Here is a 14,525-nt window from a genome sequence, read left to right as displayed (position 1 = left end):
AAACAGGCTCCACGCTCAGCACAGAGCCCATCTTGGAGCCAGACACAGGGCTCCACATAGGGCTCTATCTTAGCACCCTGAGATCATGACCTGAGCCAAAAACAAGAATCCAATGTTTAACCACTGAGCCACCCAGGAGCTGCTGCATATTATGTATTTTTATAAAAGCTGTCAGATGTGGTTGGAAGGAAAGCACACTGGAAGCAGAGTAATAATATCTCACGTGCAGTATCTGAGGCCGTGCAACCATCACCTAATCTTTCTGAGTTTTACTTACCACATTGGTAAAACAATAAGAGAAAAGTATAAATACATGTAGTTACCCAGACTGTTTTGAAGGAGCCAGTGAAAATATTTTGAAATCCCAAAGGGCTATCCAAATATGAAATACAATGATTATTTTCCTTCACCTGTAGCAGAACTAAGAATTAAAACATCAGGATGCCAACTATAAATTTAGTTACCTAAAGCAAGAAGCTTTATTGCTTTTTTAGATTCAGAAGAGACCTAGAGAAAGAAAGGACACTATCAAAAGGAAATGATGAAAATAATAAACATTGCTTAAGTAGACATTCACAAAGAGAAAACAGGTTAAGTAATAGTAAGATATTCCACCCAATTACTGCAGCTATGTGGGGGCTGGGGAATAGCTCATTCAGGATGAAAGAAAGATAAAAATATATTATGAAAAACAGTGAACTTGGAGGTTGAAGTTACGAAATGTTCTAACTGCTGGAAATAAAGAATCAATACTGTGCCTAACATTGAACATTAAAATGAAAACAGAAGTTTTCAGAAATACAAATAATGTCCTTGGAAAAAATAATGTCATGATGTATCAGTACACATTTATACAGTAATGTTCTCTTTCTTTGTGGAAAATAAGCCCCCAAACTGGATGTTCTTAGAGTGACAAAGGGTTTTGCTGCAGACCTGAACAGACATTTTGAGACTTGACTGGAGCAGACTAGAGAGAATGCAGCCTTGGCATGGTTAAGCATGGTTGTGTGAAGGCTGTTGATGAAAAGAATAGATAAAATTAAGCATAATATTTATTCAAATCAAATATTTTATTACTAAAGTATGGACAGTAAAAGCACAAGTTGGGATTTATACAAAGCAATATTTAGAGGGCAACTAAGATTAGCAATAAGCTATGCCAAACACTGGCATTTACACAATTTTTTTTCTTTTTCTTAATCAAGATATCATTGATATATAACATTGTGTACATTTAAGGTGTAAAATGTATTGATTTATATATTACAATATGATGATTATCACTAGAACATTCACCAATACCTCTGTCATGTCACATAATTATCATTTCTTTTTTTGTGGTGAAAACGTATTTTTCTGCTGCACTTACACTCTTAAATTTCCATAACTACATTATTTTTTTCAAGTTTTTATCATTATTTCAAGAATTTCTGTTTTACAGGTGTATTTTCTGATTATTAATCCTGACTGGCAACTGGGTACCTCTGAAAATTGTTTTTGCTGGTGTCACTTACTATGACTCAGTTCAGGTGATCTGAACTGTTCTTAAAGATTTTTATCTTCGTTCAATGTTGCCTTCAACTTCTTACTAACTCAGTAACCTTAGTTATATAATTGACTCTCTTTTTATGTCATTCTCCTTTTCTGTATAATAGGAGAAATGGTTGTATATACTATAAATTTGTTATAATAATTATATATATGTTATACAACATATGGCACCTACAAATCATTTTATTTTTATTAAAATTAGAGATTAGTAGAAATATTAATAAAATGGAATAAAAAGGTATTAAAAGTAGGTTATGCTCTGGCAAGATACCAATTAATTCTTGTTATTTTTTAATGATAATTTTTCACATTTCCTTTTTTTTTAAGATGTTAGTTATTTACTTGAGAGAGAGAGTGAGCGAGAGAGAGTACAAGCTGGGGGAATGGCAAAGGCAGAGGGAGGAGCAGACTCGCCCTTGAGAAAGGAACTGGACATGGGACTTGATCCCAGGACCCCAGGATCATGACCTGAGCTGAAGGCGGAAGCTTAACCGACTGAGCCACCCAAGCACACTTTCAAATTTCCTATATAGACATTTTGCTTTTGCAATCACATAAAAATTTAAAAATATATTTGTTATTAAAATTCAAATTCACAACTGTTTTTATAAACAGCCCTTTTTTGCAAATATTTTGATGTAATGATATGAGGATCATTTCTTGTAAACATAAATCTATGTTGTTTATGTTTTTTTGCAATCTTTCAGACATTTTTAGGCATTAATAATCATCTTATTTTTGTATGTTTGGATTTTTCTTGGATATCTTTTTGGGTAAGGGAGATGTATAGTTTCTGGGAGGTGATAGATCCTTTATCAATTTTGTTAACTTTTCAGTATCAAAACAAATTTATGTAATAAATTCAGTTTAAATTGCAGCTTTAGGTAATGTTTGAAATTGTTTTGAACAGTGGTGGTAAGGAGGAACATTATGATTGAATATTGGTAAAGTGATTGAACAAAATCAGAGAATAAATAAATCATATGTAGAGCCAAGTATCAGGCTACATTTTCTCTTCAGACTTGAAAGTGCTCATCACTCAGATATTTAGAACTCTATCATATAAGAAACAGAAGCGGTTTTTATTTTTAGTTTGAAATGTAATGCCGTTAAAGAAATGATCAGTAATTTAAAGGAAGTATGGCCATTTGGGGTAGTGAATATGGAAATATTTTGTTTTTAAGCAAACATCAAGGGAAAGTGAGCTGCCTATCTTTCAAAGCAGTGGTGAATTATCTGCTTATTTAAAACTACATTATAATTGTTTTCCTTTTTCTTCTTTATTTTTTTTCTTTTGGAATGCATAGAAAGACTATTCAAATTAACCTCTGTGTCCTTACTTTAGCTATAACATTTAATAACCCTTCTAGAGGACTTAGTTCCAAATAGCCTTCACTAAAATTATTCCAGACTGCATATTTAGCTGTTGTAAAACTAGGAAACTTTCTTTGATTATACTAAAATTTAAGACAAGTTCCAGGGGCATGAGGAATATTTTTATGGTAAGCCTATTTTATACCTGTTATATTAGAAGGAATCCAACATCTTGCTACCCAAAATAAATAGTCATTAATTAAAGGAGAATTATTTTGTCAAAGTTTATAAAATGAATATTAGGAATTTTTAAGGGAAAAATGTTCAGAGGGCATGTCATTCTAACACAAGTCTGAAGCCATCCCTGCCAAATATTTTCAATACTTAAAATAAGATTTTCTTTGTTTCTAATATCTTAAAACTTGGAAAATATATGTCTTAGAATTGCAAAACGAGTTATGGTTACACTGACATGATTAATCTAGTGATATTAAAGTGTCACTTCAACATCTTATAGCATGAAAGTCTGAACCTTGTTGCATATATTATGTAGAAAAGAATCTAAGGTGTACAAGCATTTGTTAGCAGGAAACATTGCAAAGACAGCCCTGCCACCTTCTGTTCTTAATGTTTCCTATCTGGTTTCAAAGTCAAATCAGTAGATTTAAATCACTAATTTAAATATATCATAGTATTAATCCCTTAACTAAACACCAATAGCTTTATTTCTAGAATACTATTAACCTTAACTTCCCTATGTTCATTAATTCAGATGTGCAGAATAATTTATTTCATTGGCCCATTTTTATTTTTTCAAGAAGTTCATATAGAGGCTATATAAGATACTCTTTAGAGTTTGCATGTGTGTATTTATGATGTTATTGAGTCCTAGATAACCTACAAAATTAAAAGCTTTGCTTTTATAGTATATGCAAGCTATGCTGGGAAATGGAATTCTTGCCACATAAAATGAAATTTCAGGAAGTTTTATTAGCAGAGAGTATTGTGAGTCTGGATGCAATGACATAAGGAGAATGAAAGATGAAAATTTTAGACCCTAAATATACCAAAGAAAAATTTGATGATGCAGAGCGAACACTTTTTAAAGTGCCGTAAGACCTATTTTTAACTTACTAAATTAAATGTTTTATATCTAAAGACAACATTTCAGATCAATTCTCACGGGCACATTATTGAGGAAAAAATACAACAACCTGAGGATGTACCAGATTGCTCCCACAAAGTAAAACAAGATCAAAACCCACTCCTGCAAGGACATTCATATTCTTGTAAATTTTTGATGCTGTGAAAAATATTTTAAAAAATCATTAAAATTGATGTTGACAGATGTATTATTAACTCTGGTACCATTCTTATATTATTGCCAATACCATGCAACAGAAATTTAGATGCAGGACAGAAATTAGCGTGAAATTTCATGACAATTTATTTTAGGACAAAAGCAGTAAAGTCCTTTAACCATTGGTGAGCTGTGTCAAATGTAATATCTACATTTTTCTTATAGGAACTTTTCCATTTTTCATTATTTTTTTCTTATTTAATGTTGGAAATGACACCACTTGAAGTATTGCTTTGTCATAGAAGCCAAATATTGCATCTATGACTATCTGGCAAACCCCTCTTCTAACTATGCAATAAACATGGGCATATACTGACATTATTTGGGTTTTTCATAATGTCCACACCATAATTATAATGACTCCTACTCCTTTTCACTCTAGATGCATCAGCCTCTTATCTCTTCCTCGATTACTACAGTTAACTCCTACCTGAGGGATTTTTCTTTAATTCTTCCCTATGCCTTTCTATCTCTTTATGTTTAAAACACACATAGTTTAATTTGTCCCTTTAAACCTTCAAATGGATAAGGGAGATAGTATGCCATCAGGGATGTAATTCCAATTTGAAAAGGGAGAAAGATAGTTGTTTTAGATGCATTCTTGTTTTGGAGTATAAGGGCAGTATTACAAGCTTGGCCTCCCCATAATAGTCTCAAAGTGTAAAAATGGAAATGTTGACTAGAGAGGGTTGTTGTCATGATGTTGATACTATGATTTTTCCGAATGGGTCAGCTTTCTCTATTTCTCGCTGTATCAAACTTCTTTCACTAATCTGGCCAGATGCTCCTAGAGCACAAAATCTCTACCATTACTCATGCTCTGCTGCAATTTTCTGACTGGTTGAAGTTGAACATTTTTAAGGATTTGTTCAGTTATTAAAAAAAAAAAAAATCTATGATTAAAATGTTAAAATACTTTGATAGATTGCCTGAGTTAGATAAGGACAAAAAATGAGTTCTCATGGAAGTGCCCATGTCTGTGTAACGGACTGATCATCAGTGTATTTCTTCTACTTGTGCCTGGACATTTGAGCCAGTATTTTGTGCCCTCTGAAGGGACTGATTTCTTTACAAAAGATATATTTAAATCTTATGGAAGTCTTCAAAGAAGATCTGGCATTTCTTTTTTAAGATTTTATTGATTTATTTGACAGAGAGAGACAGCGAGAAAGGGAACACAAGCAGAGGGAGTAGGAGAGGGAGAAGCAGGCCCTCCGTTGAGCAAGGAGACCGATGCGGGGCTTGATGCCCAGGCCCTGTGATCATGACCTGAGCTGAAGGCAGACGCTTAATGACTGAGCCACCCAGGCGCCCCAGATCTGACATTTCTCAACTAAATACTTGAGATCGGTTTGCTGGTAACTTGATAGTTGATGACAATGCCATATAGGTTTTGACATCTGGAGTAACATATTCCTTCTCTGATAGGAATATGATGTTTCTCACCCTGGCACTGTCATTTCCACTGAAATATCTCAGTGTTGTGCTGCTTTGATATATAAATATCAGCACCATGTATCTGATGCTGAATATTTTAAAATCAGATTTCTATAGTCTTTTTCTGTGTTCTATGCTACATAATGGGATGTTTTTATTTTTAGTCAATTTATACGTGTCTAAAGTCTGACACTTGAAATATCCAAAGCAGCCACATTAATGGAGAATTTTTGTACAAACACAAATACATTAATACAGCAGGAAAGCAGGGTTTAAGTCAGTTTGTTGCATGGAAGACATCATTTTCCTGAAAACAAATGGTGTGTTCAGCTGCCATCATAGTGACAGTACAAACAGCTAAAAGACAGAATTATTGCTAAGATTTCCACTTTACTTATTAATGATTGAAAGGAAATTCACTGTGATACCATCAAGAAATGGAGGGGTTTGAATTTTTATCTTCCTAAAAGAAACAGTTACAAAAAAGCAGAAATGAGTATTCATGTTATCAGTTGTATTTATTTTAATAAGTAGAAAGATAAATTGTGACAATTTAAAAATAATTTGTATTTCATTTTATTCATAAGTTTTTCAGCTTAGGAAAAAAGTCCCTTTCTGTAGATACAAAGTCAAATATTTGCACTTTTTATTTCTCAGCTACACAACGGAAGAAAGGCTAAAAAAATCATTTTCCTGTTCATATGCTATTTTGTTCTCTACCCAACTGGAAGTGAAATGTCTTGGCAGGAGGTAAGATGTCAAAAAATGTGCTAGATTTAAAGAAAATGCATAGAATAGTCGTTTTCTCTGGCTTCTGTGAATACAGTGTTCAAAGTATAGAAGTTAGCAGGTTTATTTATTATCCTTCCTTATTTTTAGCCCATAGGGCTTGAAACAAAATTATTCCCAAGTTTGTTTCTTGCTATTTCTATTTTAAAATGGAATATTTCTAAATTTCTTCAGGGTATTTTGTCTCAGTTTTTCATTCTATTCAACCACAATCCTTGAACCTGGAGTATTTAGAAAAATGTGAGTGTGTACATGCTCATAATAACATGCATGCATGTAGGCACACTGAATAAGCTGAGTGAAGGAAGAGTTGTTCAACCCACTTTTTGGGCCATAGTTTGGAGGTTATTATACCAGAGCCTTTCAGAGGTTAAGCTACACTTCAGGTAATACAGAGTAACTTAAAATTTATTTGAAATCCAGGAGATGAACCTGGAACAAGTCAATTTTTGCCTGCCTCCAACATATAATAACAACAACAAATGTATGATTTGTGTTTTATATGTATGTGTGTGTGTGTGTATATATATGAATAGTTACATATATTGTTATACGCATGTGGTTATGGATAGCATTTTTCCACATATCACTCTGCTGAGTATAAATTTGCTTTCTTATAATTAAGGACAACAAGCTTTTTGAGAGGCATCCTGAGGTGTAATGTTTGTTAATCAGTTCCTTTCTAAGGGAGTTATAGATTAATTGGACCTAGCTTTCTAGGTAAAAGAAATAAATCTCGAGTTTTAAACAACAATGACAGATGCATGAAATAATCTATTTTGACATATAGTTCTCCTGAGAATCTTTCAAAATCAAAGTTCTTTGTATAGAGGTTAGTTAACTTACTTGTGTACAATGTCATCCCAGAAGACATTATCCAATTTGTTTTTCTTCCATAGTTTTCCTTCCTCCAGTTTCATCATCTGTGTGGAAGCTTTTCAAATTTGACAGCAAAGCAGATTATTTTCCAGTTAAGATGGTGTGATACAGATGCATTGAGATCAACACCTCAGGAATCAGTAGCTTAGGATAGCTGTCCAGGAAACTAGGGAAGAAAATGAATTCTGTGATCAAGCATGTATGAGAAAATTTGGAGGGGACGGTTAAATAGTTATTTTTATTTCCTATAGAAATATTCATTGTAATTTCCATGATAAATAATTTTTGAATTTTTAATGTGTCTCATACAGCATCTTCTCCCCCACCCCAGAATGCCTATAGACATATTGAAAATATTTACCAGGGTTCTCGATAGTTCTATGGCTATTAGTAATACAGACTCTTCCCTATTGTTTTCTGTTGAGGAAACATTTATGTAATCACAGAATTCAGTTATTTTCACCAGCCACAAACCTTTTAAGTGCTTAGATAAACTTCTCTTATATTTCCTCTATTACCTACCAAGGCATTAAGCTCAATGATGAAATGCATTTAATCCATCCATGACTCAAGAACATTTCTAGTCTGTTTTTTGTTGTTGTTGCTGTTAACTGCAGTGCTGTTAGTGGGCTAAGTACATGTATTAAGGCAATTTCAGTAAATATAAATTTTCAACATATATAGCATCTGGTATTTAGACATAAACAGATGGCTCAAGTACAGATGTTTTCAGATATTGGCTACTATTCCATTGTAGATCATAAATCATGGTTACACTAAAGGCTCTTAAGCTAAAGAAGATGGATGTAAAGTTTTCTTACCAATCAGGAAGGGCTTTAATGGCGGGAAAAAAAACAAAAACAAAAACTAAATCTCCATTTATTTAACTAGCTATTTTTCCCATACCATTTTGATTACAATCAAAAGGTGTATAAAAGACAAATTAGCAAATCAAATATATCCCTATATAAGAGGTACACGTAAAAGATGTTGTGAATACCCATAATAAACATAACTAATACTTATTCTAACCTTTCTATGTGCCAGTCACTTTCCTAAGTTACAGATACAGATATATAGATCTATATTCCAGACCTCACTGTGCTATGAAGAGACAGACTATGTAATGTGACTTCCAAAAAAAAAAAAAAAAAAAAGCTTATATGTCATAGTTTGCATGTTTAATTACATGTCTATCTACTGCCCTTGTAGAGACCAGACCAAAAGATGGATGGATGGATGGACAGCAGAGATGTTCTGATGGTAGACAAACATTTGGCATAGGCATGTTTTAAAGTTCTTTTAAGACCTTCAGTTTTACAAGGGAATCACACATGATTTATATGTGACCTTAGTTTTCAATTTTTGGAGTATCCTTATGATCTTTTTTTTTTTTTTTTAAAGATTTTATTTATTTATTTGAGAGAGAGAATGAGATAGAGAGAACATGAGAAGGGGAGGGTCAGAGGGAGAAGCAGACTCTCTGCTGAGCAGGGAGCCCAATGCGGGACTCGATCCCGGGACTCCAGGATCATGACCTGAGCCGGAGGCAGCCGCTTAACCAACTGAGCCACCCAGGCGCCCCTGGAGTATCCTTATGATCTTAATGTTGTTTCCTATCTCACATTTCTAACCATTATAACCTCAAATATCTTAATGACAGTCTAAGGATCTGGTAACACCAGATCTTTCAAAAGTTTTATGAATCCGAAGTCAAAGAGAGAACTCTAGGACTTTTCAGCAATCATGGCAGCAAGCTAAGCGCTCGCACCTCCTTAGCTATTACCTTACTTTCGTATGAGCATTGGCACTTCTATGAACTTATTATACCCACCACACTAGAAAAGTTTTTGTTGCAATGCATATTCTGGTCAGTAGGTTTGATTTAAAGACCAGCTGCCTAAACTCTCAGTAAGTTTATGCCTGTGTTAATAATTTCACAAATTTTGGAAGTATATAGTTGGTGAAACTACGAATTTGTGGGGGACTGGGAAGAAGGGTCTCAAGCATAGTTGACAGAAGTGGTAAACTAGCAGCCACTAGTTCAAAACAAGGTCACAGGCTGGGGTGTCTGGGTTAAGTCAGTTAAGTGTCTGACTCTTGGATTTGGCTCAGGTCCTGATCTCATGGCTCATGAGACTGAACCCTGTGTTGGGCTCCCCACTCAGCAGAAGTCTGCTTGGACAGTCTCTCCCTCTGCCCCTTCCCCTGCTTGCTCTCTCTCTCAAGTAAATAAATAAATACATCTTAAAGGGGAAAAAAAAAGGTCACTGGCAAGTTTCCTTGGATGTCATAATAACTTAAAAAGCATTAATTTGGAAGTTTTGAATAAAAATCTAGATTTCTGGTTTGTTGTAAAAAACATCTGGACACGTGGGTATGTTTTCCCATGGTTGGAGATAAGTAATCTTTGCCCCCTTTAATATGACATTTATTCTCCTGTCACCCGTTTTCCCCACCTACTAATGCAATACCTGACCCAGGTCAGTCATTTAGGTGACCTGCCTATCTCTGTGCGTGTTTAAGGATAGTGACTGTGTTCCCATTATTGCCTTAGGTGCAACTCCACCCTCAGGCCTACCCCCTGAGTCTTGGCCCAACATATGTGGCATTCTCATTATAAACTCACTTCCCCTTCCTTTCCTTATAAACTATTGTCTCGGTCTATAAATGATAATCTCACCAAAACCCGTATGCTACTTCAGATGATAAAGTGTACACCAGTAATAGTCATAATACTTTTTAACATATTACCATTGAACTACTTGCTCCTCTTCTCTCATTGTTCATACCATTGACAACTTCCACTGAAGAGGCACTGGGAGAATATAGAGTATTGTCCTAATAGGTTATTCGCATTTATTTTGTTTTAGTTCATAGAAATTCTTATGTTTTCATTAGCAAGAAATCTCAACATGAAAATGTGGTTTCACTGATGCAGATATTAAAATGCATAAATGGAAAATTGGCATCTAGCTGAATAGAATGGCTCCAACATTAAGCATATCATGCTGCCCAATATGACATGTTTGTACTAGAAAAGGAGTTGATGAATTCATCAACACAGTAGGCTAGAAGGCCATTGTGTTAATTGGTCTCATAAGGGAAAATCAATGCCTTGTTATCTCCCACCATATCCTTGGAGCCAAGATCTTCATGTTGATGGAATAACAAATAACTTCACATGCATTGCCACACACCACACACAGAGCAGCATTCTCGTTCCTTATTACCTCAGACGGACACACAATCTGTCCTGCATTGTGGATCTTGAAAGCCATCTTTCTGAGAAGCAAAAAAAAACAAAAAACAAAAAAACAAAACCAACATTTCAAGGAAAAATGGGGAGGCTATGAACTTAATCCACAGATTCCAGACATTCGGTGTTAGAACTTGATGGCATGATTTTCTTACATCCTCTCTTCCCTCATATAGATCAATGACTTTAAGCAGCTCTTTCATAAGCACTTTCATGCTTATTTTATTACCTAGATAAAAATCCCTGGTGGGCAAAGAAGCAACAGTACAAAGTAAACTGTGAGTAACTCATTTTTCCTAAGTTATGTTGAGAGACCCCATATAGGTAGGTATGTGAGTCTGGCTGGCCCTCATAAATATTTTAAGGAGGTGACTTTTACTGAGCTATTAATTGATTGATATATTCATACCAATTTGCTATATCTTTGGGGGAAAATGCATAGCTGGCCTTCAACAAAGAAGTATATGGCCAATCATATATATATATATAATATTTGTTTTCCCTAGAGTAATAGCATTATGCAAAGAGGGCATCTGGTTCTAGAATCAGAAGAGTTAGTCTCACTGTTTACTTGCCATAGATCTTGGGTTGTTTCCATTTTAATTGAGGACAAGTTAATGGCGTTTTACAGAGCTATAATAATCAAATAAGGATATACAAATAAATGTCTGCATAAATCTCTAAATAATAATAGATGATAATAATTAGTATTTAGCTAATACCTTACTGTATGAGTCCCTAAATTTTTTATAGCACTTGATCCCTATACTTACCCAAGATTCCTGCTATGCTCAAACTGAATCAAACTGGTTCCCTACAGAGCATTTTGCATCGATCTGTCTACCATGAAAGAAATGCATAGGTCAACCTTTATTGTGCTAAGAAAAGCCCCGGCCTATAAAGTAAATAAGTTGGTGCTAAGAAAATGCTAGCCTCCTGTTTTATCCTAAGTGAGATAAAAAATGAAAATAAGAATAAGAACAAATAAGAATAAAAAATAATGATGAGGTGAGAGGGCCTGCACTCTGCCAGCAATTGTAAAAATGTTTATCCATAATCCTCAAAAACACTGTCATGTGAGATTTATCTTTGGCCAAAGACATATCAAAAGTAATTGCTGGTGCAGAGCACAGGATCAAATTTGTCACTCTCCAATGCTTGTCTAAGGACTTTCTGCTATACAACTATCTCTCTAGTTTTGGAGACACAATAACTGAAGAGAGAATACTGAAAAGGATGTCATAATCAAGTGGCAGTTAGCAGAAGGCATTTAAGAATGTTCTCATACACATCACCAAGTGATCGTCTGCTTGGACAATCCAAAGGGCTGGGATAACACACTTTTTACCAATAAGTAAACCATGGAAGTATTTGAAGCAACTGAATAATTCTAGAAAGAAACACACCACCATCTTTTGTAGTAAAATGATTTACACTAGCTTTCCCAAATGCATTAATAAAGTTTTATTTCTTACTTTTGTCAAGTCTAAAGCAATTCAGATGCCCTTCTTTTTCTTGTAGCTTGTATGCCGTTAGCAGGGAAAACTAGAACTAGAAGATGCATGCGACTTTTTAGTTGACACAAGTCACTTCCTCTCATAGTCTATCGACCAGCTCTAGTTAAATGAACCAACCTGATTGCCAGAAAGACTAGGACATTTTGATCTTCATATGGGTATTTTTGTGTCTTATATACTTTATACCATGCTTTGGTTTCTGTTCAGGTTTTTATTTCATGAGGAAATGTCTTTATACCAAATTATGTAAATAACTGTTCATTATTTTAAAGCTGAAAGCTATTTATTGTCACCATAGATGCTAAAATTTGTGAAGTTTATGTATTCTCCTTACAAATGGGAAACCTTCGACCTTAGATCTTACTCACAGGCTTTGTTTTTGCCTAAGTTATCAAACCGTCTGCAATACAATGCAAATCAATATGATGCATTGAAGCAGCCACATAACATGATGTTTCCTGGAATTCAGAATGATAATGGCATTATCTCCTTATTGTCAATATGACTACATTATAGAAAGCATTCAGTTCTTCCACATCATTGTTTCTCATAAGATACCTTAGTTGTGAAATGTGAGACCTGAATGACCCAAGCTTTTATTGATTAAAATTTGTTATCAAGATAGAATTCAGACTATAACAAATAACTTCAACTATATTACATATATATGATATAACTTTGCCTAAGAAAGTACAGAAAAAGTATTTGATCTAAGCAATTTTGGGTAACAGTGTTGCTTTGATATTTTAAGGAAAATGACTAAAAGAACCGTACATCACACTGTGCTCTAGTTGATAAGTGTGTTTTCTATAAGAGGTAGGCTAACATTTGGAAACCAATGTGTGTGTATAATAGGGTAGGGCAAATAAGTAAAATGTAGATAATGGGAGCCAGGTTTCTTACTGTCAGAGAAAGAAGCTAGAACAAGAGAAAAAGGGAGAGAGCGGGAGAAAGAAGAGGAGTAAGACTAGAAGAAACCCTGTGGGGCTAGATGACAGAGTTACCAGTGTGAACTCTTGGGTTTTTTGTTTGTTTGTTTGTTTTTGTTTTTTAAATTTTTAAAAAAGATTTTATTTATTTATTTGACAGAGGGAGAGAGAGAGAAGGAGCGGGGGTAGGGGCAAGAGGGACAGGGAGAATCAGACTCCCCACCAAGCAGGGAACCCAACGTGTAGCTTGATCCCGGACCTCCGGGATCATGACCTGAGCGGATGGCAGATGCTTAACCTGACTGAGTCACCCAGGCGCCCCATGAGCTTTTGTTTTATAAATATATGATATGCATACAGGTAGAGCAGAAATACAATAGATTTGTGTATATATACAGATTAGTATAGCCCAGCCCATGTTGGAATTGGGTCAGGGAAACCAAAAGAGGCTCATTCTAAAGACCTTCGAAAAGATCTTCAAATCAGGTCACATTGTGAAGAAATGGGGGTTAGGACTTCAACATATGAATTTGGGGGGAACACAATTCAACTCATGACACCTATTCATGTGCATTCCACCATCAAAGATTTTCCCTCATCCTTTCATCACATCCTGTGTGTGTGTGTGTGTGTGTGTGTTATTTAGGCTATTTCGGGAGAGGATAAGTGAGCACAAAGTCAAGCTGTGACAGAGAAATGTATGGTTCTCACATAGTCTCCTCCTTAACAGTTGCTGTTAAGAAACTATCAGCCTGAAAAGTTAGTTAAAAAAAATCTCTGAAAACTTACAAAATGCATTAAACTGGAAGGCAACAGAAGTCTTTCTATGGGAGCATAATTCTGTTTGATTAGATCTTACCAAAGACAAACTTAGCAACAAAAATCTACCACTTTCCATTCTGGCAGTGACTCAGCATACTGTCATTTATAATAAAGGCAAATTGCCTACTAATTCCATATATTATACATGGTCATACAAATCCAAAGGCAAAGTTTGTCTTCCTGTTTCCTTATAATAAAAATTCATTTCCATCTGCGCCCCAACAAGGCAGAATTTCCACTGTTTTTTTATGCTAAGTTTTGACAGCACTTATACTAGGGATCAATGGATAATATAACACAGTGCCATATGATCATCATATATCTAACAGATAGAAATATCAATTTCAGTGCAATAGAAAGGAAGAACATTTGAAAACATGCCAAAAAGGAAATACACATATGCAAAAACATATTGGATACTACTGTATTTAAAATATTCTGCACATCTGTTATTAATTTTCCTCTGCTGTGCAAAAAATAATTACATTAGCTACTGAAAAATCAGGAAAAAAATAGAGTCAGAATCCTGGGAGATGTTGTAATATTCCATAAATATTCAGGCCAGCTGGGCCAGTTTCACAGGCTTTGAGAAAGGCAAAACTTTATAATGTCTACAATGGGTTTGGTGCTGTTTGCCTGAGAAGTGACCTATTAGTGGGGAGACTTAA

The 14,525-nt window shown here is 34.7% G+C and overlaps 1 long non-coding RNA gene across 1 annotated transcript in view; it reads left to right on the top strand.

The window, feature by feature from the left end:
* LOC116632207 overlaps positions 1 to 14,525 on the top strand; it is an 85,331-nt gene that overhangs the window by 48,305 nt on the left and 22,501 nt on the right. Inside the window, exon 3 of the long non-coding RNA XR_004299366.1 lies at positions 6,320 to 6,412. This is a non-coding gene — a long non-coding RNA (uncharacterized LOC116632207). The remainder of the gene's footprint in view (positions 1 to 6,319; positions 6,413 to 14,525) is intronic.

Source organism: Phoca vitulina, unplaced genomic scaffold (assembly GCF_004348235.1).
Source record: "Phoca vitulina isolate PV1807 unplaced genomic scaffold, GSC_HSeal_1.0 scaffold6, whole genome shotgun sequence".
Classification (NCBI taxonomy): domain Eukaryota; kingdom Metazoa; phylum Chordata; class Mammalia; order Carnivora; family Phocidae; genus Phoca; species Phoca vitulina.
The sequence above is the reverse complement of the archived record's forward strand: the minus strand, read 5'-3'. Positions and strand labels throughout refer to the sequence as shown.